A 24,142-nucleotide genomic window follows, 5' to 3' on the forward strand; every position below is an offset into this window, starting at 1 on the left:
AGAGACCATTCTCATAAGTGAAATAAATCAGATCTGCATGTGCAAGCACTGCATTGTCTCACTAGTGTAAAACCTGAAAGGGTGAATAAAAATGAGGAGGTAGGATAGACACTGCGAAATGATAGGAAAACGCTCAAGGGTAAAGGGCAACTGGGATGTGGGAAAAAAGAAGGGAAAGAAGGAGAAATTTTGTATGTATGTATATACAGGATAGTTAACATAGCTGTTATACTGTCTTCTATTTCTCTTCTGAAGGAAACTGTCAATGAGTCTTTGATTGATCAGTATTGCATGTCTCTATTTGTTTTCCTGAGAAACCACTTTGAAGATAGCAATATGTAATACAACAAGCATTGTTAATTTCCTACCACTTTGTTTGTAACTCTGTATTGTCTGTACTGTTCTTTTCCTATTTTGTAAAAGGTTCTCTGCCTGTTAATGTTTTCCTCTTTTTATTTTTAAAATAAAAGAAATAATGAAAGTAACTCTAGAGCACAGTGATTACTTCAGCAAAGTTTCTTCTTTCTAAAGTAATAAAAGTCTTTCTGAAGTAATTAATTCTTTTTGAAGTAAGACATCTTTATTTCATCACCTTAAAGCAATTACATCAAAATGTCTACTGGTAGAAGTGAAGAAGTGGCTGCAGAAACAGTATTTTCTAGTATTTAGAATCCACATAAAATGACAATTACCAGGTAGTCTGAATAAATTCATCTGTAAGTCAACTTTCTCATTCTGATTATACAAAGCCATGAGTATAGTCAAATTTGCAGTTTAGCTTTCTTTGCTCCACGCTATAATACAATGTTTTGGTACCTTCATTTCATCCATCTTTTTCCATCTTAGAAACAGGATGTCTTATCATATATTCATATTGATTTATTTCATATTGATTGCAAATGTGTGGAAAAGGACATTCTTTATTTAGAGAAAGCATTGAGGACACACAATGATTTGTTTATTGATTTATTAATTGTTTGTTAGGGTTTCTTAAGATAAGGTTTCACTATACAGCCCAGACTGGCCTTGAGTTTACGATCCTCCTGGCTCTGCCTCCTGAGTACTGGATGACATGTGGAGAAGGACATTCTTTAATTACTCTTTCAATGTATTGCCTCAGGCCTGATCAAGCCATGTGATTGTTCAGTTCTGGAGGAAGTCCAGCAAAAGCATTGGTGGAAAGGATAAGACTGCAAAACCTGTGTCTTTGTGGATAGCCACAAGGTCAACAGGAAATGCTTTATTTAGACATGGCCAAAGGAATGATAACATCATGGCTTACTACGTCAAATCTCATACTTATGATAATTGAGTTGTATTGTCCTTGCTAAGACATTTGATATCCACCCATTTGTACTAGCTGCTTCCTTTGTTTTCTCTCAATAAAAGGTGGCTGAGATTGGTAATCTAGGCTGCAGTCAGAGAGACTGTAAACCCTCTGATCCCAGAATTTTGTCTTTATTATTTTTCTTGTTTCTCTTACTTTTCTTTTCATCCACAGGTACCTCGTTCTTGGGTCCTGTTACCCCTGGGCAGAAACGGAATAAAGAATGGCACAAATGAAGATCCACAGAAATTATATTCTGATGTAAATTTTAAGTCCATTAGAAATGTTTCTACAACATCAGAGTTTGGGCTCACAGGACCTGCTGCCAAGAGCAACTCATGCTGACTCTGAATAGTTCATAAGCTTCAGCCAGCAGTAGTCAAGCAAGAACCAGAGTGAGGTAGGTGATGTTTACAATTTCCATGTAATTTACTTGCATTTGAGTTTCCAGAATGAAGATCAACAGCCAACTTCATTTTTTTAACCTTAATATCCTAGAACTCTGACATGATCAAGTTCTAACATGTAACATGAATCTAACTAGAAACGAACAAATTATTAACATAAACAAGAAAGAACATACATATAATCCTGGAATTTATGCTTGTTATTTCATCCTTGCAATTGTCTGCTTAGTAGAATTCTATGTGGATAGTATTCACTGATATGAGAAAAGAAAAAGAGTAGAAAAATAATATAAGCTAATAATTTATCATCATGATACTCTTTACCATGTGTAAGGGTTCTCAATGACTGAACCACAGTCATTCATTTCCACTTCTATATGAGCTTTTGTATATGTGAGTAATCAAGTTAATGAACTTTTCTTGTAGCCCAAGGCATGAAACCATATGAACTATCCAATACAGCAGTGCAGTGAAACAAGGGCTATCAGAGCGTCTATCATGCTATAGAATCTTAGGATCCTTTTTCCTTCCCATGTACATTTTGGTCATTCAAAATTTATCCCTCCTGGAGGAAAGCAGCATGAGTTGAAAAACAAAAGAAATTCTCAAATTAACACACACAAAGACTTTTATCAAATCATAACTAAAATTCCTTCATTTCCTGGGCAAATCAAGGAAAATATACCTGATATAGAGAACAAAATTTGTATTGCCAAGTTAGTGACTAAAATGATTATTAAGCTATCACAGTATAACTTCAATATTGTTTGTATCAATGTCTTGTAAAGAAAGCACAAGGATTTCTTAGTGATGCTGAAAGAATGTCTATGAGAAAGTTGCTGATGCATAGAAACTTTCTTCCAATGTGAAATTATAAGCCTTATGCTATATATAAAACAAGAAAACCACCTCTTAGTTACAGAAAGAGATGTTCCCTATAAGTCTCATAACAATAATGATCACTTAAAAAGAGAAATACGATGATCCAGAGAGATGAAAACATCAATGTGAGCCAATTCACTACCATTAACGGAGAGCCCTCCTAAGAACCAAAATGCATTTGGAAACTTTTCAAGTTCTTTCATCTCTGGAATGCTTAGCCTTCCCTGACATCTCACTAGCGTTTTCCACATTGCAAGTCTATTAACTCCTAGATTGCACAGTGAGAAGACTGACTACACTTTTCTGACAGAGTGAGCAAATCTGACCAACTTTCTCCAACTCAGGAATCTAGCCAGTTTTAAACTCAGTCCATGAGGAAAGAAAAGCCCCAATCATTTTTATTCTTTGCTGTGTGGCTAGCATCATATACATGAGGAATATATGTTCTTGTCCTGATAGAGCTAAAATTATAGGCAGAAAAAGGAGAAAATAAACAACAATAAATGCTTAATTATTAATTGAAATAGCCGCTGTGAATGACAGGAACAGATTCAATTTCATGGGATGTCTGAAAATGGTTGGAGGAAACGAGACTCCTGACAAGCTTTGTACCATTCCTCTTCTGGTTCCTCAGCTTGCTTACCCTCAAAGAAATGGGAGTCAGGAACAAGGAACTTGGAGAAAGAATAATGAGCATCTGCATGGAACTAAGAATTTGGAAGAAATTTTTAAAGATATTATTTCATTTCACAACTGATCAGGAAAATGAATGGATGGACAGACAGACAGACACACAGACACAGACACAGAGACAGAGACACAGACAGAGACAGAGACAGGAAGGGCAAGAGAGAAAGAGACAGAGAGAGAGGGAATTTGCTCTGAGTATGGTACTAAGCTTGGTCTTGTTCTGGGAAATTATCAAAGAACAGAAAAGGCCTGCTCCTCCCTGTGAAGAAAATGAACACATGGTTCTGTTAAAGGACGGTAAGTACAAAGGAAATTCTAGTATACACACTGTGAAACAAGAATTAAGGAAGCATTTAGAAGGAAGGTTTAACCTATTCAGATCTCTTACTGAGAAAAATGAGTGGACAAAGAGATCAAGAGGGTAAAAGCTACCTCGGGAAAAGCTCACAGAGCATCTACCCTAAGAATAGAAAATGATCAAGGTAAAGTTAACCTGAGCAACTTCATTGAAGATAACAATATGTAATATAACAGCCACTGTTAATTCCTATCATTCTGTTCTGAATCGCTGCATCATTTTTATTGTTTTTGCTTTCTTTTGTTTTTGTCTATGTTGTTCATATTTTGCTATTGTTCTTTTTTATAATTCTCTTTAAAATAAAATAAAATAACATGATGAGATGTTCACATGAAACTACATTTAACTCGGGCAAAAATATAGCAGATATTATTTTAAAATATAATAATGGTGATCTTGAATGTAATTGATTTAAAATACTTTTCTTTTAAATAAAAATAAAACCAGAGAAACACTATTTATTTCTGTATATCAAGACTATAAATAGCATTTAAACATTTAATTTATTTTCAAATTAAGAAACTATAAAGTGCCTACGTGAGAACCACCCAGCACCCCCAGCCCCAGTGCACTGGGGATGCTGTGTTTGTATCCAAGCAGCAGCTTGAGGCAGAGGGCACCAAGAGCCCACGTGTTACCCCAAGATGCGCAAGAAAGGGGCGGTGTGGCCCAGCCAAGAAAGGGTGTGTGGTGGAGGACAGATGCAGCACACCACTTTGGTTCAATTCTTAGGGTGAATTTACTAGAGTTAAGCTTTCTACATAAGAAATTTGGTTCATAATTTAATTTGTAGCTTCCAAACAATTATATTTGATATGTAGATAATGATACCATCTGTCTCTCAGCAATATCTTAGAGATTTAACATTTTCAGATATTGCATTTGAGAGATTTTTAAAATCAGAATGCTAAAGTTTAATCTTAGTGAAATGTCTTGTGTACATCTCGTGGGATATTATCAATCTGATGTCTCGTGCTGTATAACGATGGAACCATAAACTTTCTCAGATTTGCTATCAATAAATCACACTTACTTCTACCTTAATACTCCCCAAAATTGTGAAGATAAGAATGTGTTGGGAAAGAAAATACTGAGAGACAGTAAGTCCAGACCTAAACAAAAAATATTGAAAACACTAAAAATATAACCCTGACTTCTGATTTTTATCTTTGAAGAATTTTCAAATGTTGGAAAATGGGTATCTACACCCTGAAGGATTTTCTGGATGGTTCTTAATGAAGCTTGTAATATTTTGTGCTTTTAGAACTGAATCTGCTACATTAAATCCATCACCCATCATAATGCCAACTTAAATAAAAAAAGAAATCACAATGCTAAATTCCATGAGGATTGGAAAATTGGAAAAGCATCACACATATATTGCTGATGGGAAGGTAAAGAGTGCAGTCATTCTGGAAAAGAGTAAAACAAAATAACATGCAATTACCACATAATTCAGCAACTGAACTCAGACATTTGTACAAAAGAAGTAACAATTCACATTTATGCAAAACTCTGCACACAAGTGTTTATGTCTGGTTTATTCACAGTAGCTCAAATCTGAAGAGGCCATCTATCAGTGAATGAATGGTCAGATTCTAAGAGTCATCTTACCATTGAATATTACTCAGCAAAAAAAAAAAAGGAACCAATTTTTCATATCCCTCAGAACTAAAAGGGCTCTCCAAAGGAACCTAAAATTGAATGATAAGTCACTATGTCAATAACTTAAGGCCTGTCCACACAGAAGATCATATTGCAAATTTTTAAAATACAAGGGGACTGAATGTACTTTCATGGGAATATCCCCAAGATTTCCAGTACAGTAGGAAAAAAATGAAAAACAAAGAAATGTACACAAAGACTACATTGTCACTATCTTTTGAATAAGAAGGAAAAGTAAATAAATATATTTAACTTTGAATGTGTAGGCCCTCTCTTGGTGCATATATAAGAAACAGAAGAACCAGCTAAACTGATTATCTTTGCAAATGTAAACTTAAAGAAGTCAGATCTGAGAGGATTTTCACACTGATCCTATTTATACTTGTTTTAAAATTCTAAACCATGTGACTATATTCTCTATTCTAAAAATACATTTTTAATTTAAAAAACTCCCTTTCTAATAGATCTCTTTTGAAAGTAAGAATCTTTTACTTATAAATGGAGCTGCAATTACAGAATGAAAAGGGTAACTTGGGGAATTTTAGATTTTGTATTTGGGAGCACATTTCCCTAATATGTCTCTAGCCTGACATTAAATTGCTGGATGTCAGAAACACTCAGATGATCTGGGCACTTTCTTTGATATGATTCCACATTTTCCCTGAGCAAGCTTTTCACCCTAATTTGTTTTCAGACCCAGAGCTCACTAGAGAACCAATGCCCTGAGCACCATTTAAGCGCATTGTCAGCTTGATGCTTTGAAGTCTTGCTATACAGGATCACATGGGTTTTCTAATACAAATAATGTCTCCTATGGGACGAAGCAATGTGCTTTTTCTCAGAATATGAACAGTTAAGCAAATAACAGGAAAAAAAACATTGAAATAGTAACTGACTTCACGAAAATAAATTTAGACTAAAACTAATGTTTATAAATTGTTCCTCTGGACAAGAGAAGAAAACAAAAAGTAAATTAATCCTCACGGTGAGAAAAAAAAAATAAAATAAAATAAATTCCAAGGCCAGTGAACTAAAAAGCCTAGGGAGATCTGCATATTGACTATGTTGATGTGAAGCTGTTCACATTTTCCCCATATATGCACAAAGCAGGTGCTAAAATTGTTATCACACAAAGCCTTAATCCCATCAAGGACCATGTGAAAAACTGTCCAGATTCAGGTTTTTACTTCTCCGAGTAACAAGCAGAATAGGGCAAATGGTAGGATTAAAAAGAGAACTAGAGAAGACTGTAATATACTTCATCTACTTAGCTCCTTCCCTCGCCATGAAAGGGGTCTGCTGAGTGGAAGGGGAAAGGGATTGTATTAACAGGAGCATATAAATACCACAAGGGAGAGTGAATAGAAGACAAGACCTTGGGGAAACAGGATTAGCTAAGGGAGGCTGCTACACATAATGAGTAATCAAAGAGAAATGTGATGGCAAAGTACAAAACTGCATTCCTCTTGGCTTTTTTCCTGTAATGGTGTTATTGCAATATAACTCACATAATGTACAATTTACCTATTTAAACTGTACAACTCAGTAATATCAAGCACATGCAGTTGTGCAACCATCACCAAAGCTAAGTTTAGAATACTTTCAGCACCCTACAAAGAACCCCATGGTGAAATCTGCTCTGTCCACCTCCAGTCCTATTAAGTACTAATCTATTTTGTGTTTTTGAAGATCAGCTTTTGAAATATTGCATATATATTTGGGATCAAAAATAACACAAAACGAAGTCACTTTCTTGTGATTGGCTGTTCTCAACCTAAGACTTTCAGGGTTAATCCATACTGCAGTGTGTATCAGTACTCAGTTTCTTCTTTTTGCTGTGTAATATCCTTTTATATGAACAGAACACGTTTCACATATGCATTCCACCAGTGACAGGCATTTGCTTGGTTCCAAGGGGTATCTTGATGTTTCTATTTTGGGGATATGATGAGCAAGGCTGCTCTACACATCAGTGTGCAAGTCTTTATGTGAACATATGTTTCCACTTCTCTTAAATATATACCTAGGAGCAAAATGGCTGGGTCATGCAGCAAATCTAAATTTAATCTTTTTGTGAATTACTTGTTTCTCAAAGCAGCTGTACCAGTTTACATTCCCTCCAGCAACATGTGAGGGTTCTAATTTCTCCACAGCGCTACCAGCTTCCATCGACCCCACTTCATTCGCAATGTCTTACTTTCACTTCATGGACTGGAGTTTTACTTTTCTAGGGATGTCTCTTAAAGAGAAAAAGGTTTTAGTTTTGAAAAAGCCAAATTTACTTTTTTCTTTTGTCACTCATGCTGTTGGTGTTATACCACTGGTATTTATCATAGAGGAGACTACACATCCTCTAAGAGATGAAGTATAATTAGCTCCTCTCATCTCTGAAGCATATGGGCCTTCTAGTGATAGTGGCCCACAACTTGACATTTACATTATCAACAGATGGACACTTTCTCATAACTCTGAGCCTTTTCTAAGTCACAGGTTTATACCCTGTGGCCACTTAACATCATAGCTCTGAACACTTGCTACCTCTTAAACCTTTTAAAATTGGTGCTAATTTCCAAAAGAGCAATGGTAAAAAGAAAAAAACCTAATCCTCAGTGTAGTGAAATCTCCCCCTCTTTACAAAATCTTACAGCTGTGGTGAGACAGGAAAAAAAAAATCTGGATATACAGATAAGTAGAGTTTCTTTTAAAAAAAAGAAAAAAGGAAAAAGTAAAAATGGAAAGCAAAAAAAAATCAATAAAGATATTACTGAAGAAAACTACTACACAAAAAACTCAAAATTTTAGCAAGCTAAGACACTCTATCTCCATGAGAACTGATTAAAAGAACTAAAATTTATGTTGGTAAAGGAACTAAGCTTCATAGAAAAGAACAACATAGTATTTATTCAGTAAAGTACATGAAGGGGTAGGTGAATTAGTGGTCTGAATTTTCCCCATAGAAATAATCAGTTCTTGAAAATATAGTATTCCCTACAACATCATGCAACACAGAGTAGCAAAAGAATTATGGAGCCACAACCTTTGGCCTTCCTATATAAAGGCAACCTAATTTCTCAAGCAGGTAAGACATTAAAGAAAATAATACTCTTTAGATTTTACTTGGGGAGAAAATTAAAATACTGAATGAAACTTTTATATTTAAAAAATGAATCAAAACTAAAACTCAAGGCTGGAGATATAGCTCAGTGACATAAGTGCTTGCCTGGCAAGCCTCAGGTCATGAGTTCAATTCCCGGTACCAAAAAACAAAGAAAACAAACTAGAACTCAATATAGGAGATGCTAAGTACTACTAGTGAGACAATCATACCGTGGAATACACGAATAAGATTAAACAACAATGGAAATTATAATTCTAAGTGGAATGTAAACATTAGAACACTTGTCGTCATAAAAATATTGCTTTGAAGCAACAAAACTGGGCAGAAGGAGTGTGAGGTAACACGGATATTCCCCATCATTCACTGGACAGATAACAGATGCCTCAACTTGAAATACGTTCATTTCAAAATATTATTACATTTTAGAAGACTTGAAAAATCTAACAGCTCTTCTTGTAAAGAAATATTTACTTTGATTTAGCAGTAACCTCAATTCCATTTGAATTTACTTGTTTTCATGTAAATAAATCATAAATCAAAAAATTACCCTATTTTCATTTTAAAATATTAGATACAGACTAATTCCATTTTAGTAAAGTCATCTCTTAATTCTGTCATTCATCCATTGATCCAATTATCTATATTTTTAATTTTCTGTTGCTTTGCAATGCTGAGAACTGAACTCAGGGCCCTAATCATGCTAGCCAAACGCTTTAGCATTGAGTTATCACCCCGAGCCTACAGCACCAATATTTTGATTTCTGAGTTTTGAATGAGAGTCTTTCTGTGCACACTATTTCTCTATACTACTTTTATTTCCTAAATGGACATATGAATGAAATCAATGTAAGATACCTTTTTTTAAAAAATGATAAGAATTCATTATTTCATAAACTAACAAATTAGAAATAAGTTCTAGTCCAAGAAAAAAATAATTTAAGGAACTGCTTCTTAAACCTTAAAACAAATTAAAATTAGGTAGAGATTTTTTAAAATGCATTTTCTCTTTGTTGCAGGTACTGGGGATTGAGCATAGGACCTCATGTACGGGAGGGAAGTGTTTTGCCACTGAACTACATCCCCAGCTGGCCTTTTTATCTTCCTCTCTTCCTTCCTTCCTTTGCACTTTATTTTGTGACAGGGTCAAAGTAACTTGATCTGGCTGGCCTTGAATTTGCAATCCCCCTGGCTCAACAAGGATTACAGGCACGCAGCACCACCGCAGGCCTAAAATGTAGATTCTACTTTATTAGGTCTGGAGTGAAGAGAGTTAGCATTTCTAAGTGTCTAAGTCTGAACACTGATTCACGAATTCTAAAGAATTTCACAGTGTTGCTCATTAAATGAACAAAACATTTAAAGCCATGAAAATGAGGGTGTGAGGGTAATTAAAGAAAACAATTGTAACTAATAAAGAAAAATAATAAAGCACCTTTCTATTTATTGTATTACTGCGCTGAGTAACTGAAAGACAAGATTTTACAGTTCTTTAGAACATTCCTTTAGCTGTTATGTTGTGATAAAGTAAAATTTCCCTATTGTGTTACTCAACAAAGTTTATAGCTTGAGTTATTTCTTTCATTTCTCTCTATTTTGACTCTACTTGATTGTTGCACAGGAACTATAAGGATCTCAAAGCAAATTACCACGTCAAACTTAATAACATAAAAGTAACACAAGATCATTGTACAGGTAGGTCCCTGTCTTGGTCTGTTTTGTATTGCTATAGCAGAACACCATGGACTGGGTTATATATAAACAAGTTATTTAGTGCAGCACAGATTGGGAAGTCTGACATTAACAGGCCACAACTGCTGAGGGCTAACACACTGCATCACCCAAGGGCAGAAGGCAGAAGGGTTAAAGAGGGAAAGGGAGCAACAAGAGATTGAATTTACAGACTCAGGCCTTTTACCATCTGTATTGGTCCATTCATGAAATTGGAGCTTTCATGACCTGAACACCTCTGCCTTCCAACACTCCAAGACTGTTGAATTGATGTTTAACTTTCCAGCCCACTTTTTAAGTCACATATTGAACCCACTGTACCTCACACAAGAGACTGAGAATAGCCTATACAATAAAACCAGACATGATTATTTTACTGTGCATGTAAAATCATGCACAATTACAGTTTTCTTATGTGATCTGACTCATAACAAACAGACTATCTCTGGTCTGTTTGTGATTTTCTTTTTAAAGAGAGTGGTAAATGAGAAGGGAAAGGAGTAATGTTTGTGATTTAAATTTTTCAAAATGCTGCAAAAATTCTGGTAATAGGCAAAAGTTCAAAAATAATGTTTCTCAAGTAGCATCAAAGTCTTATCGAGATATTAGTTACAAATGGACACTGACAGGATCTAGGACTAGGCTCCCAATGTAACGTACCCAGGTGATTTTAACAGCATCTACTAAAAATGAGGGACTACCTGGGTCTGGTACTCAGATACTTTTGAGAGGTTGTTGCTGCTGCCCGAAAGTGAAGCTTCATCTAACAGGACCTAGGTATTTTGATGGAGATTAAACCACAGAGCAAAGTATAAAGTACACAATGTTTTGCAATAGAAGAGAATTCAGCAGCAAATTTTATGGGACTTCAGGCTTGAGTGCTAAGCAGAAAATATGAGTGGAGAAACAGAGGGCAAAGTGACAAGGAGTCAGAGGTGAGAAGGGCTCCAAAACAGACAGCAGGGCTTTGACAACCATCCTCAGACTGACCTATTTCTTGTTCTGGTCAGACCATCTATAGAGTGTAGCCAGTTTAAAAACAAAGATAAATTTGAAAGAAAAAAAAACCAGCTCATAGGTCATGTGAGATGGTTGTACTTACCTTCTATCAAAAAAACAAATGAAACTTGGGCCTTCCAATTCCTCATTCTCCCTTTAAAATATCCCATTTGACTTTTCAGAAGCCCACTTTTTCAACAGATAGAATAAAATTTTAATTGTACCATTCAAAATCATGTACCTCTAGTACCATGTTCAATATAAGTTCGTCTCTCTTAGAGGTACAGAACTCTGAGTATGCTATGCCTAATTATATGATTCCAAAAATAACAAGCCAAAAAATACCAAAAGAATTGTGATATCATATATTTGATAATTGTCTTGCTGATGCTGTATGAACTTCAGGTTCTTAATTTTGTTCCTTGAAAAATCATAGCTTTATAACTATCAAGGTTAAACACAATGATCACAGACCCACTTTATTTCTATAAGCCCCACACTGAAATGATTTTATATCAGTTTACCCAATTTCTGGTAAATGTTACTCAACCATGGGATAGTTTTTTAAAAACTTTTGCTAGCTTACATTTCTTGAGTGTTCAATGCAAATTAACAGCTTATCTCAAATTCAATCCCACTTCCATATGTTTATTATCAACTAAGGAAAAAGAGGCATTGCTCAAATGGACGAAATTTCAAGTGTAAGTACTTTCTCAGCAGGATTGAGAAGGGAAAAATTTAAACCCAAAGATCCTGGCAAAAATATTTGGAAAATCCAACATTTGGATTGTCTAGATTCATCTCAACTGTTTTTCTTCACATACCACATTTAAAAAATACACAGAATGAAGACTGTTTATTGTAAATATATCACACTTTGATCACTCTCTCAAAATGGGGATCTTCATGTTACACATATTTCCTGTTATATAACTGTAAGAAGTGATTATCAAAATCAGGGAAATATCTTTATCTCTGCAGTCTTTTTCCAACATATTATCCCTTGGGTTAATACACAGGACATCATTTAAGATTTAAAACCTCGACCACATTTGTATTGTATCCATGTACACAAGCTTAAAAATAAGAACACTTGTAGAGGTTCTAAAATAAATCAGCCTGCAGACAGCAGGAAACTGAACACACTCTGTTTCTCATTTCTATTCCCTTTCTGCTTAGTTATCATGGGAGCCTGTTACCTTCAGGCAGATGCTTCTGTTCTCTGAAGCAAGGCTGTGGGGGAAGTAGCTGGGGGAGGGCGCTGGGGAGGAGAGGAACTGCGGAGGGTAAAACCACGTGGGTCCCATGGAAATGTGAAGGTGACCAGTTGTGTTCGGCAGGATGTTTTTCTAAATACAAGGAACTCTTCATGCTCACATATTTATGATTCCTGTGATCAGAGATTTGCAGAATTTGAGCAAGACCATGCACTCTCAGTTCGCAGCCCATGGTGTGTGTTTTTATAGCACTGCTCGAAGGGGAGTCGAGGAAAGGAACCATCGCATGGCTGGGCTTGGCCTTCCAGAAACAGTGGGGCTCGGAAGTTGCCTGTGCTTGCTTTGGCCTCTGGGTCTACCAGAGAATGATTACAGGCACTCATGCTTAAATGCCTTCTAGAACTGTTCACTCTGTCTTACATGCAAAGCTCCTTTCAATTATTTTTATTGAATTGTAATACAAACACACTGACAAAGAAGAGTTGTTTTGTTTTTAGTTTAAGGAAAGAAAAATAAATTTGTTAGCTGAAATTATTTTGTAAAGAGTAGGGAGAGATGGCATAGGAGAACTAGCATGTGGCAAGATGTGAGGAATGTGAGCACATAAAAGATGAAAAATATGTCCTTAAGGGGACTGGGATTCTGATGTGGAGTAAGATGGTTTCAGAACTAAGCTTTGACTCTTTTTCTATTTGATAAAGATTTTGATAACTACAATTTTGTATGCTGGGGACACATAAAGTAGAATGATATGAAGTTGAGACATAACTACTCTTAGAAATTACCTTGTTTATTCCTTAGCGGGGCACCAGCTAAACCCTCCATGAAAGATGAACACCCAACTTTGCAGCCGGGATCAGTGACAGGGAACTCTACTGATTAGCATGCAGTTCAGTCCAAAACATAGAAAAATTATTCCTCCATATGTTTTTCTGCAGCTGCTTAATATCTTAGTTGCTCTGAATCATAAAAGAAAAAAGTTTCCTTTCCCAGTTATAATAATTTGTAGAATTACCACTGTGGGCTACATTTAGAGCCAGGTAAACAATGCTACTACAAGTTAAATAAAGCCGCCCTACACTTCCCCAAGGATCCTCATATCCAGACTTCTGAATGTAGCATTCATGCCTCGTTCTCCACCTTCAGATTCTGTTTTATAATGACAACAAATGATCACTCTTTGATCCTCCTGATTCTTCAGTGGTTGTGTCTTAACTTAGTAAAGTATGTAAGATTGATTTTGAGGAGTTCAGAATGTAGTAAGAAGCTGGTGATTGTATTAAAACAACGTGACTCTTGTAATATGTTAGAAATACTTATAAATACAATGAAACTCAAGCTTTTGGCAATTCTATTGCAGTTCCAATATTTTTAATTATGTCAACTACATACTTACCTACCCAATTCCAACTTTCCTTCCTAAACCAGGATAAAATACGGGAATAAAAGAAGGGAGAGCAAGGTAAATACCTTTGTACCAAAGGGAAACTCAGGGACTCCAATTCTGAAATAACATCCTCCAATTTTCTAGATCAGTGGTGATGAACTTATGGCTCGTGTGTTGTTTTTCTTTTAAGAGAACAAGTGTTGATGTTTGAGTTGTTTTTTCCAAACTAACACCTCAGTATTCAGTTTTAGTTGGCACTGTTGGCATTTTTAGATAAATAAATGGGTTTTGGGTGGCACTTTGAGCACTCGTTTCTAAAAGGTTTGCCATCACAGGTCAAGATGGCTGACCATCCAACAACATATTTGTTTATTAAAGAACAATCTCTGATTATTTTATGAGTAAAATTAAAAATTTCTTCATTTCACAGGAAGCTCAGTAAAATTCATAAAAACTAAAACATCTTTCAGTCTTAATGAAAGCATTAAGAAGCATCTTCCAGTCTTAATGACTGCTGAAAAAAATCATATATGTGATTTTTTATATATCAGAGGAAGATGTGCATATTCAAGTTATTTATGATGAAGAGAATCAAATGGATAAATGTGGGAAAATCTTACCCACAAATTTAAAAGATCATAAGGCAAAGGTATTTCTGACATAATTTTACAAGACTTTGAAAATCTGATTCTGTGTGTGTGTGATTGATTGTCCGAACCATGCCTTGTTTTGTTTTTTATTCTGTTTGGTTTCTTGGCCTGCAGCACTTTTAGGAAAATAAGAAGGATAATATTTTCACAGCCACTGCAATAAGCCAAGTAATGTGTAACTTACCAGAATCTGTAATGTCTTTGGGAACCTGGTCAATAATTTGCCAGGAAAACAGAAGAAAACAGAACCAGAAATAAATAGGCTCTCAGCCAACAGGAAAAAAAAATGAAAACAAAAAAAACACCTAAACCCTGAATTAAATAAGCTCATGATTCACTTCTTAGACTTGCTTTTCTTTATAAATATTTTCCTAAGGGTTTTTCTACTTCTCTTTTTACATAGTTAAGAGTTGAAATTCATTTTTAATTATATTTTGCCAATAGAATAAAACTGGAAAATATACACGGAATCAGATGTGCAAGTTTTAATTTTTTATTATGTTTAAAAATTAGATGGAAACAGTGATTCTATCACAGGGGTTTATTGATGAAAAGATGGCAATAAATTATTCAGAAGCAACAACTTGAGGGGCACATTTATTGCAAACATAAAGTTGGTTAGCATAAACAAAATCATGCCAATTTTTAAAGTGGATAAACAGTAAATGTTTTTTTGTAGAAAAAAATTTCACTGTGTACTTTCCCTAATTGATCTCACCAAAATAAGAGATTTTTTTTAAAAAGATCTCTGGAAGATAAATTGTCTCTTCAACAAATCTTTCATCTATTTTTAATTTTTATTTTTATATTTCATAATAAGTAAATGGAACATTTCTGTTATTAATTTATATTCTTTGACTACAGTAAAAATCGTACACATTTCTTAATCAAATATTTTATGCTTATATAGGAATTTACCACATGAATATATATTTCAAAAATTGTGAAACCATTATTTGAATTTTGAATATCTAGCTTATAGATTGTTTCAGTTTTACACTACTACATGTGAACTGTGAATCAAAAGTAAAGTTTTTTCTGAGTTTCAGATTACAATCATAGAGCAGATTCTTAGAAGCGAATTTACTTGGTCAAAAGTTGTGAACACTTCAAAGCTCTTGAAAAATACAGACAAATCAGTTTCCAGAGGCAGTAGAAATATATAGTCCCATTTAGCAAAGCTAAAAAAAATCTATTTTACTGTATCTTACGCCATATTAAATGGTATAATTATAAAATGTAGAGCTAAATATGGCTTCTCATCTTTCTTGCCTTCCTACCTTTCTGCTCTCTTTCCTTCCTTTCTGTACTAAGGATTGAATCCAAGGCTTTTACATTGACCTACACCCCCAGCCATTTCTAAATTGTTTTTATTCTGAGATAGGGTCTCACTATATTGCTAAGTTGCCCTGACTGGCCAAGAATTCGTGATCTTCCTGCCTCAGTCTCCGACTGTGCTAGGGTAACAGGACTGTACCATTGTTCCCTGCTGACATCTGTGTGCGTTTCTCAGTTTATAGACGATACGTTTTCATGATTAGAATTTATCTCAATTTCAACTTTTCCTAATTCTCCATTTAATTCTTTACAAAAAAAACTCTGAAAATATTTTATAGCAATCCATTGGCGTATTTTTCCAGTGTATTTTCACTCTGTGTACACATGGGACAGGTTAAATCAAATTTTTGTTCTTTTATCTTTTATTTTGAAATGAGGGCTTGATAATTTGGCTAGGCTATGTGTGAACTTGTGATTCTCCTGCTTTAGTATCCTGAGGAGCTAGAATTCACACACTTAGCTCAGTCCCCTACTATTCTTTTTCTTAAATAAAGGTTCTACAATATTTGTTCTTAATATTTGAAAACTTTTCACCATCTAGACATTTCATAAATATTCAATTCACATTATTTTATACTTTATACAATATTCAACCACATCATGTTATATTCTAATAACTATTCTTTCATCATTTCTCACATTCTGGGTTAATATTTCTTAAAGATAAAAGCATATGGAAAGAAATTCTAGATTAGGATATTTTGTTCTTCACATACCTACTTAGCAAGGTGAAGGAAAAGAACATGTGCTTTGCTTTATATTCTATAATGATCTCTCTTTTTAGTGATGTGACAACACTGTATATTTTGAAACTACTAAAAGATTAAATTTTAACTATTCTCACAACAACAACAAGAACTACATGAGTTTATCAGCTTGGCTTAATCATCCCACAATGTGCACTTATATCAAACCTTTAGCACCAGGTATAACAGTACAGGCCTGTAATCTCAGCACTGTGGGAGACTGAAGCAGAGAGATTTCAGCCTGAGACCAGCCTGGGTGGTTACAGACTTAGTGAGACCCTATCCCAAGAATAAAATTTAGAAAATGGCTGGGGATGTACCTCTGTGTGTAGACCCTAGATTTAATCTCCAGTAAAACACACACACACACACAAACACTACACAGTACTTAACAAACATATACACTATTTATTTGTCAGATAAAAACTTTTAAAAAGCAATACAAAATTCCAGGGATGATCTGACTGTGAAAAAGAAAATGAGTGAGAAGAACCTAATAGTTTCTCCCCACTAATGAAAAGAAATTGAAGTAACTTAGAATAGGACGTTGTGATAAGTGTATTGCAGGACGTGCTATTTAAGATCAGGAGGATCTGGTGATTAATTGGATATAATGATCACATATGAGTTATTTTATAGCACAACAGATAAACTTACTATGGACAGCTAAATTAGATAGGAATTCATAACCAATCAGAGAGGGATTGAGCCCTGGAGGGTGTCAGTGCTAACCAGAGGCACACCAAGATCATTCCTGGAGGTGAATCTGAGGACCAGGCCTGGGAATCCCCTTAGAGATAAACAGCAGTCTGAGATTCTACTGTAATTTGCACCACCTGGTCCAATGAGCGCAGATAAGCCTCAGACATATAAGTGGGTGACTGGACCCCTGGACCCCTACTTCCATCCCTTTCCAGGAACGCCTTTGTTCTTTCTACCATTAGAAGTTAGAATAAGCAAAAGTTAATGAGAGTGAGGTTCACCATATACCCTTATGGTGTCACTTTGCTGTAAAAAACACCCCTGCTAAAGAGCCTCACTGGCCAGCCACTCAGAATCCCTGCTAGAAATGCAGGTGTATTCATTTTCTTCTTATTTATAATAAAACCATCCTCACCTCCTTTGGTTCAAAACTTATGTACACCTATCAGGTTGGGAATTTATTTTCCCCATCACAGTATCTTGAGAAGTACTGGAGACAGGGGGAGGAATATTTTGGGGGGAAGATCACAGACTATGTTGAAATATTTGAACAATACATCTGAGAAGACTAGGAGAAAAAGGAAAATGATTAATTGGTCATCAGAACATTTATTTTAAATTTTATGTTGGTTGCTCAAGTAAGGTTCTAATATCTTCCTTTTGTTTTCCTCTGGATTTCAAATTTCCTTCAAAAGCAATTCTATTTTAGCTTGGCACCTATAACCTTTAACAACAAATGGCTCCACTTATTAATAGCAAATGAACAAATCAAAGCACCGTAGCCAACAAAAATATTCTTTTCCTCCATAGCAGATGAATTTCTTTTCAGTTTACCTAGACTGCACCATCTACACTGAAAGCTGAAATTTTGCTTCAAAAAGCTTTAAACTGTCTACTTACCTTCTATGTGGAGAATTAATATAAAAGACTAGAGATTTGCTTTTTTGACATTGTGCCAATGTTTCAGCTTTTCTACATCTAGGATATGGGTTTTAATCTTTTTTTTTAAAAGAGAATAGTAAAAAGAAAAGAACAATAGCAAAGTACAAACCAAACAAAGCGGGACATTAGAAATGATACAGGGTTTCAAAATAAAATGATAGGAGTTAACAGTGGTTATTATATTACAAATTGTTATCTTCAACAAAGTTGCTCAGATTAACGGATGTAAGAATGGAAGCTTTATCAAGCCATTAAAGAGAATAAGAAAATAATAATTTAAAAAAACACTAGAGACAATACAGAATTTCACTAAACAGGATGGTAGGAATTCCCCAATGGTTTTCTATTGCATATTGTTGTCTTCACATCAGTTGCTTGGATTACCAGATATAAGCAGGCAAAATTGGTCAAAATATTAAAAAAAAATTAAGCATTAACTGTTCCTTTCAATAAACCACCAGACATCAGTACTACAGTTATCCCAGCTACCCTTCTATATATTGAGTCCTTCCTTACAGCTTCCTAAAATCTTAATCTACATCCTATTCCCTAGCCTTTCCAATTGCCTAGGAAGGAAAGTCAAGAATTAGGATTACAAGGGAGAGAAGAAATATTTTGTTACTGTTACTGTTTCTTAGGAAGTTAGATTTTCTTTCAAAGTACCCTTCCATTCCTTGTACAGGCATTATTAATGAAGCACCATAACTGCCTTAATATAATTATCACAGGGCATGGGGGAGTTAGTATGTTATCGAAATCACCTATATGTGGTACTACCTGAAAACACACTCACTTCAAGGGAATGGACATTGGTTTTAACATTTATCCACAGAATTTAAAAAAGAAAAAAATCCATCTCAAATCCTCCTTCCTGCAAAATACATCGGGTGAAAGGAAATATTTTCAAACTTTTTTTACAAGGTTAGCATTATACTGATAATAAAGCTACACAAGGAGACCAATATACTGAAAGAAAGGAAAGTTGCAGGCAAATATCCCCGATGGACATAGATCCTCGATAAAATACTACAAAAATTAATTCAACAACATATTAAAAAGATCACTTACCAAAATGATGAAATGAAAATTATCCCAGTAATGCAAGGACGGTTCAATAAATATCCGTAAGTGTGATACATCATGAAAAGAGATTGAAGGACAAAAATCATATGATCACCAGGTGTGTTGGCACACACCTATAAATCCAGCACTTGGGAGGCTGAGACAAGGGGATTGCCAGGAGCTCAACATCAGTCTGGGTTGCACAATGAGTTCAAGGCCAGCCTGAACTACATAGTGAGAGTCTGTTGCAAAACAACAACAACAGAAACATCTTATGATCATCTCAATGCAAGCAGAAAAAGCATCTGCAAATAGAGCATCCTTTCAGTATAAAACATTCAAAAACAATGAACTATATACTACATACTCAGAGCTAATACTAAACACAATGGTGGGAAATTAAAAACTTCTTGTCTCAATTCTATTTTAAACAAAAGAATGAGGCTGGGTACATATTTGATAATATGTAAGGAAGATATTTTTTATTCCTTTATTAACTCAAGTGACTCAGGTGAAAGGCTCTGAACATTTTATATATAGCACTACAAGAGCACATTTTTAATTGATAAAGAGTTATAATTACATGGAAAATAAAGCTAAGTCAGTATCTATAAAAAGCTTTCCAAAATTACAATTAGTTGATGATCTCCCCATATCTACAAAGGGATAGAAGGTTGGGCAACCCCCATATTAAAATTATTTTCAAATCACTCATCATAAGGACAGAATGACAGTGTTACTTTAAAATAGAGAATTAATATTGTTACTCTGCTTACATGTACATTGCTATGCCTGAAGAAATGTTTCTTGATTCATTTCCACCATAATTAAATTTAAAGACTAAGGCATAATGGAAAGGAAAAAATGCCTCATTCACAGTGTCTGTCAGCAAGGACACATGTCAATAGCCAAGTTACAGCAACACTATCTCTTTCCTACAAAGGCTAGAGCAGAAACAGTGCAGGAAGTCAGAGGAAGTCTTTCAATTTTCAGACAGGAATGTCACAGGATGCCCAGAGAGGGGGCTGTGCCAAATTCCACTCTTCTATGATAGCAGTCTTTCCACGGAGACCTTGAAAATTGCCCCTGCTCACCCTACATTTTTCCAATGATGAAAGGTTTCTTGAGTCTGTTCTTTTATCCCCATTTCAGGTCTAAAATCAGGAGCAAGACAAGGATGCCCATTTTTATCACTTGTACTCAACATAATAATGGAAGTCCTAGTCAAAGCAATTAGACAAAAGAAAGGAAAAAAGTATCCAAATTAGAAATAAATAAGAAAACCTGTTCATGTTTGTAGATTATATAGATAGATAAAGATATAGATGATATACATATAGATTATATAAATGATATAGATATAGATAGATATAGATATAGGGAGATTATATATATATATAAAGACCCACCAGAAAAATGAGCTAGAACTAACGAAAAAACTCAGTACATTTTCTGGATATAAAATCAACATACAAAAATTGGTACTGTTTCTATACCTTACCAATGAGCTATCTGAAAAGGAAATTCTTTAAAATATCATTTATAACAGCTACAAAATATTACATAGAAATAAAATTTATTCAAAAAAGTGAAAGATATAAACCCTATAAATTATAAAACAATGATGAACAAAATTAAAAGTAAACAAATGGATGAAAAATTATCACATTTGTGGACTGGAAAAATTAATACTGTTAAAATATCCACAGTACACAGAGTAATCTGCAGATTCAACGCAACTCCTATCAAAATTCCAATGATATGTTTCACGGAAATAGGGAAAAAAATATTAATATTTTTATGAGACTACAAAAGGTCCCAGATAGTCAACACAACCTTATGCAAAAGGAATACAGTTAAAGGCATTACATCAAATGACTTCAAATAGGGTACAAAGCTATAGCAATCAAAACAGCTTGATACTGGCAAAAAACAAACACTAAAATCTGTGGTTTACAATAAAAAGATTAGAAAGAAATCCATCTATTAATGCTCAAGTGATTATCAACAAAGCAAACAGAGACACTGAATGGAGAAAGGATGGTCTCTTCAATACATAGAGGTGAAACAACTGGATATCCACATGCACAAGAACAAAATTGGATTTTTGTCTCTCACTATAAGCAAAAATAAACCAAAATAAATGACTTAGGTAAAAGACCTAAAACTGTGAAACTACTACAAAACAAAAAAACAAAAAACTTGACAGGAAAAGTTCTATGACATTTCTTTGGACAATATTTTGGAGCAAGTTTTTAGGGTTCATTTTTGTTTTTGGAGATTTCTTTTGGTTTAAGGGGAGATATGACCCCAGAGTCACAGGCAAAATAAAACAAGAATAGATAAATAGATTATGTCAAAATAAAAAGCTTCTACACAGCCAAGAAAGCAATTCACAGTGACACTGAAAGAACAACCTACAGTATGCGAGAAGATATCTACAAACCAGACATCTGAAAAGGCTTCAATATGCGCAATATATAAGGAACTCAAACAACTCAAAAGTAAGAAAACAAACATGATCTAAAAATGGACAAAAGACCCAAATAAACATTTCTTAAAAGAAGACACACAAATGACCAATGAAAATATTTTCAAAAGGTTAATCAACAAGGAAATGTAAATTAAAGCCATAGTGATATATATGTTATCTCACACCAATTAGAATGGGTACTATCAAGAAAAAGCACAAAAAGAGTCAATAAGAATTGGAGAAAAGAGAACCTTTTTACACTGTTGGTAACAATATAAATTGGCAGAGTCTCTGTGAAAAATGAAGTTGTGATCATCATTTGTCACAACAGAGGTGAATCTGGAAGTCATTACACTAAGGTAAAGAAGCCAGGCCAGAGAAACATCATCTCACATATGGTAGATTCATAAAAAACCTGCACTCATAGAAGCAAAGAATAGAATGACATTATCAAGTGATAGGCATGGAAAGGCATATTGGGAAGATCTGAGCTCTACTGCACAACATGGTACTTACAATTAATAATAATGCATTATACTCTTGAAACTTTCAAAGACAATAAATTTTAAGTTTCCTTACCACAAAAACTTTTGGTAGTAGGATGATACACTTGTTAGTTCAATTTAGCAAATAAACACATTGTGTATCTTTTTAAAAAAATCATTTTACACAATAAGTCCACATAATTTTTGTCAATTTAAAGTTAACTAATATTTTTACATTGGGGGGGTTAAGATAGGATGTCAATATGTAGTTTAGACTGGCCTTGGAGTTAGTATATAGACCAGGTTGGCCTCAGACTCACCACAATCCTCCTCCTTCAGCCTCCCAGGTATTGGGATTACAGTTGTGCACCCGTGCTAACAAAATTAACTAATTTTTTAAAAAGAAATAAGTAGGCAATAAAGTATAAAGATAGTTTGGGTCAGAAGACTGTTAAAGATCTTCTATTGCCAGGAACAAGAAAACTACTATTTCTTAGTCAAATTTCAGCCAGTTGAAACAATGCAAAATGACCTGCAAGGTAGCTTAATTTGCTTATACAAATAAATAAATAAATAAACAAATAAGCTAAGGACGCAATTACGTGCATTGAGCACTTACAAGATTATCTAAGCACACTGATGCCAGAATTGGTGATCTTTGAATGTTAACTTTCAGCTTTTATACTGTGTCCTTTGAATCATGGAGAAAACATGGGAATGCACTGAGACTACTATAATAAAAAAGTCGTATTTAAAGCACTTGTATGAATAGAAATATGGCACCCATGTATATGACCAGTCAAAAGTGTTGGCTAGAGAATCAGTGTCCTAGGAGGCTACTTCAGTGGGCCATATGTGAAGTAATAAAAAGAAGAGTGAAAGAGGTAGATGTTAGAATGGAAAAAAAAGAAATTTCCTACTTTCTCTCAGCTGATTGAAAAGAAGGATTTATGCTCATAGGATTTGGAGAATTTTTTATGCCCACATCTTGTGCTCTGAGTAACTATTTTGAAGATAATATGCAATGAATTAGCTATGCTATTCTCCTATTACTTTGTTATGAAGTTTTGTTTTATGTTTTCCATAAAATAATGAAATTTTATAAAATCTACATCAGTGTTTACCTTTAGCTTCAAAATGAATAAAGTTTTCATAGTTTCACCACACTAGTATCAACTAATAAAAAGCTATCTAGGGCCAGTGATATAGCTCAGTGGTACAAATGCCTGCCTGGCAAGCATAAGGTCCTGAGTTTGCTTCGCAGTACCAAAAAAGAAAAAATAAAAACCTGGATAAAGGCCATTTCCTTAGAGATAAAAAGGAAATCATATATCATTACCATGACTACATGTGGTAAATGAATGCTTCATAAAGATGTTGACTTAAGATGGGTGCCTACAGTGTGTGCATAAACAGATGACAAAATTTCATACTCTGTTCTATCAAAAGACACTTAAAAGCAAGATTAAAAATACTATTAGGGTTGATTATATACTTTAAAAGTCTAGTGCAATATTTTGCAAAATCAATAAATACACAATAAAAATATATAATAAAATGAATAAACAAAAAACATAAATAAATACAAAGATTACAAAATGTCCCACTGAAAGAATTATTTTATCCCTACTAATCAAACATTTTACTGAGTAAATATTAATTATAAAATGCAGTATGAATTCCTCAATTTTTAATAGTCTATCATAAAACAACACAATCTCTCAGTCATATCTCTTACTCTTTCTCTACCAAATATTAATTTTTCAATTAAACGGCACTATAGTATGTGCCATCTCTTGATTGTAAATCATATTTGCATGCCCTTTTATGCACCCTACCTGCTCAAGAGTGTAAGCTCTTGAAAACCTCATCAGTGAAGGGCAAAGCTTAAACAAATGCCCTCTTCCCTAAATTTAGCCATTTGATAACACCGCTCTTAAATCTCCATGAAATGAGACTCAATCTC

At 34.4% G+C, this 24,142-nt stretch overlaps 1 protein-coding gene across 2 annotated transcripts in view; it reads right to left on the reverse strand.

Annotated features, from left to right (window-relative positions):
* The window catches only part of Kcnt2 (potassium channel, sodium activated subfamily T, member 2), a 360,773-nt gene that overhangs the window by 289,710 nt on the left and 46,921 nt on the right, over positions 1-24,142 (reverse strand). The gene's annotated exons all lie outside the window — the stretch shown is intronic.

The sequence above is a fragment of the Chinchilla lanigera genome, unplaced genomic scaffold (genome assembly GCF_000276665.1).
Source record: "Chinchilla lanigera isolate Chin_1 unplaced genomic scaffold, ChiLan1.0 scaffold00005, whole genome shotgun sequence".
In the NCBI taxonomy this organism is placed as follows: Eukaryota; Metazoa; Chordata; class Mammalia; order Rodentia; family Chinchillidae; genus Chinchilla; species Chinchilla lanigera.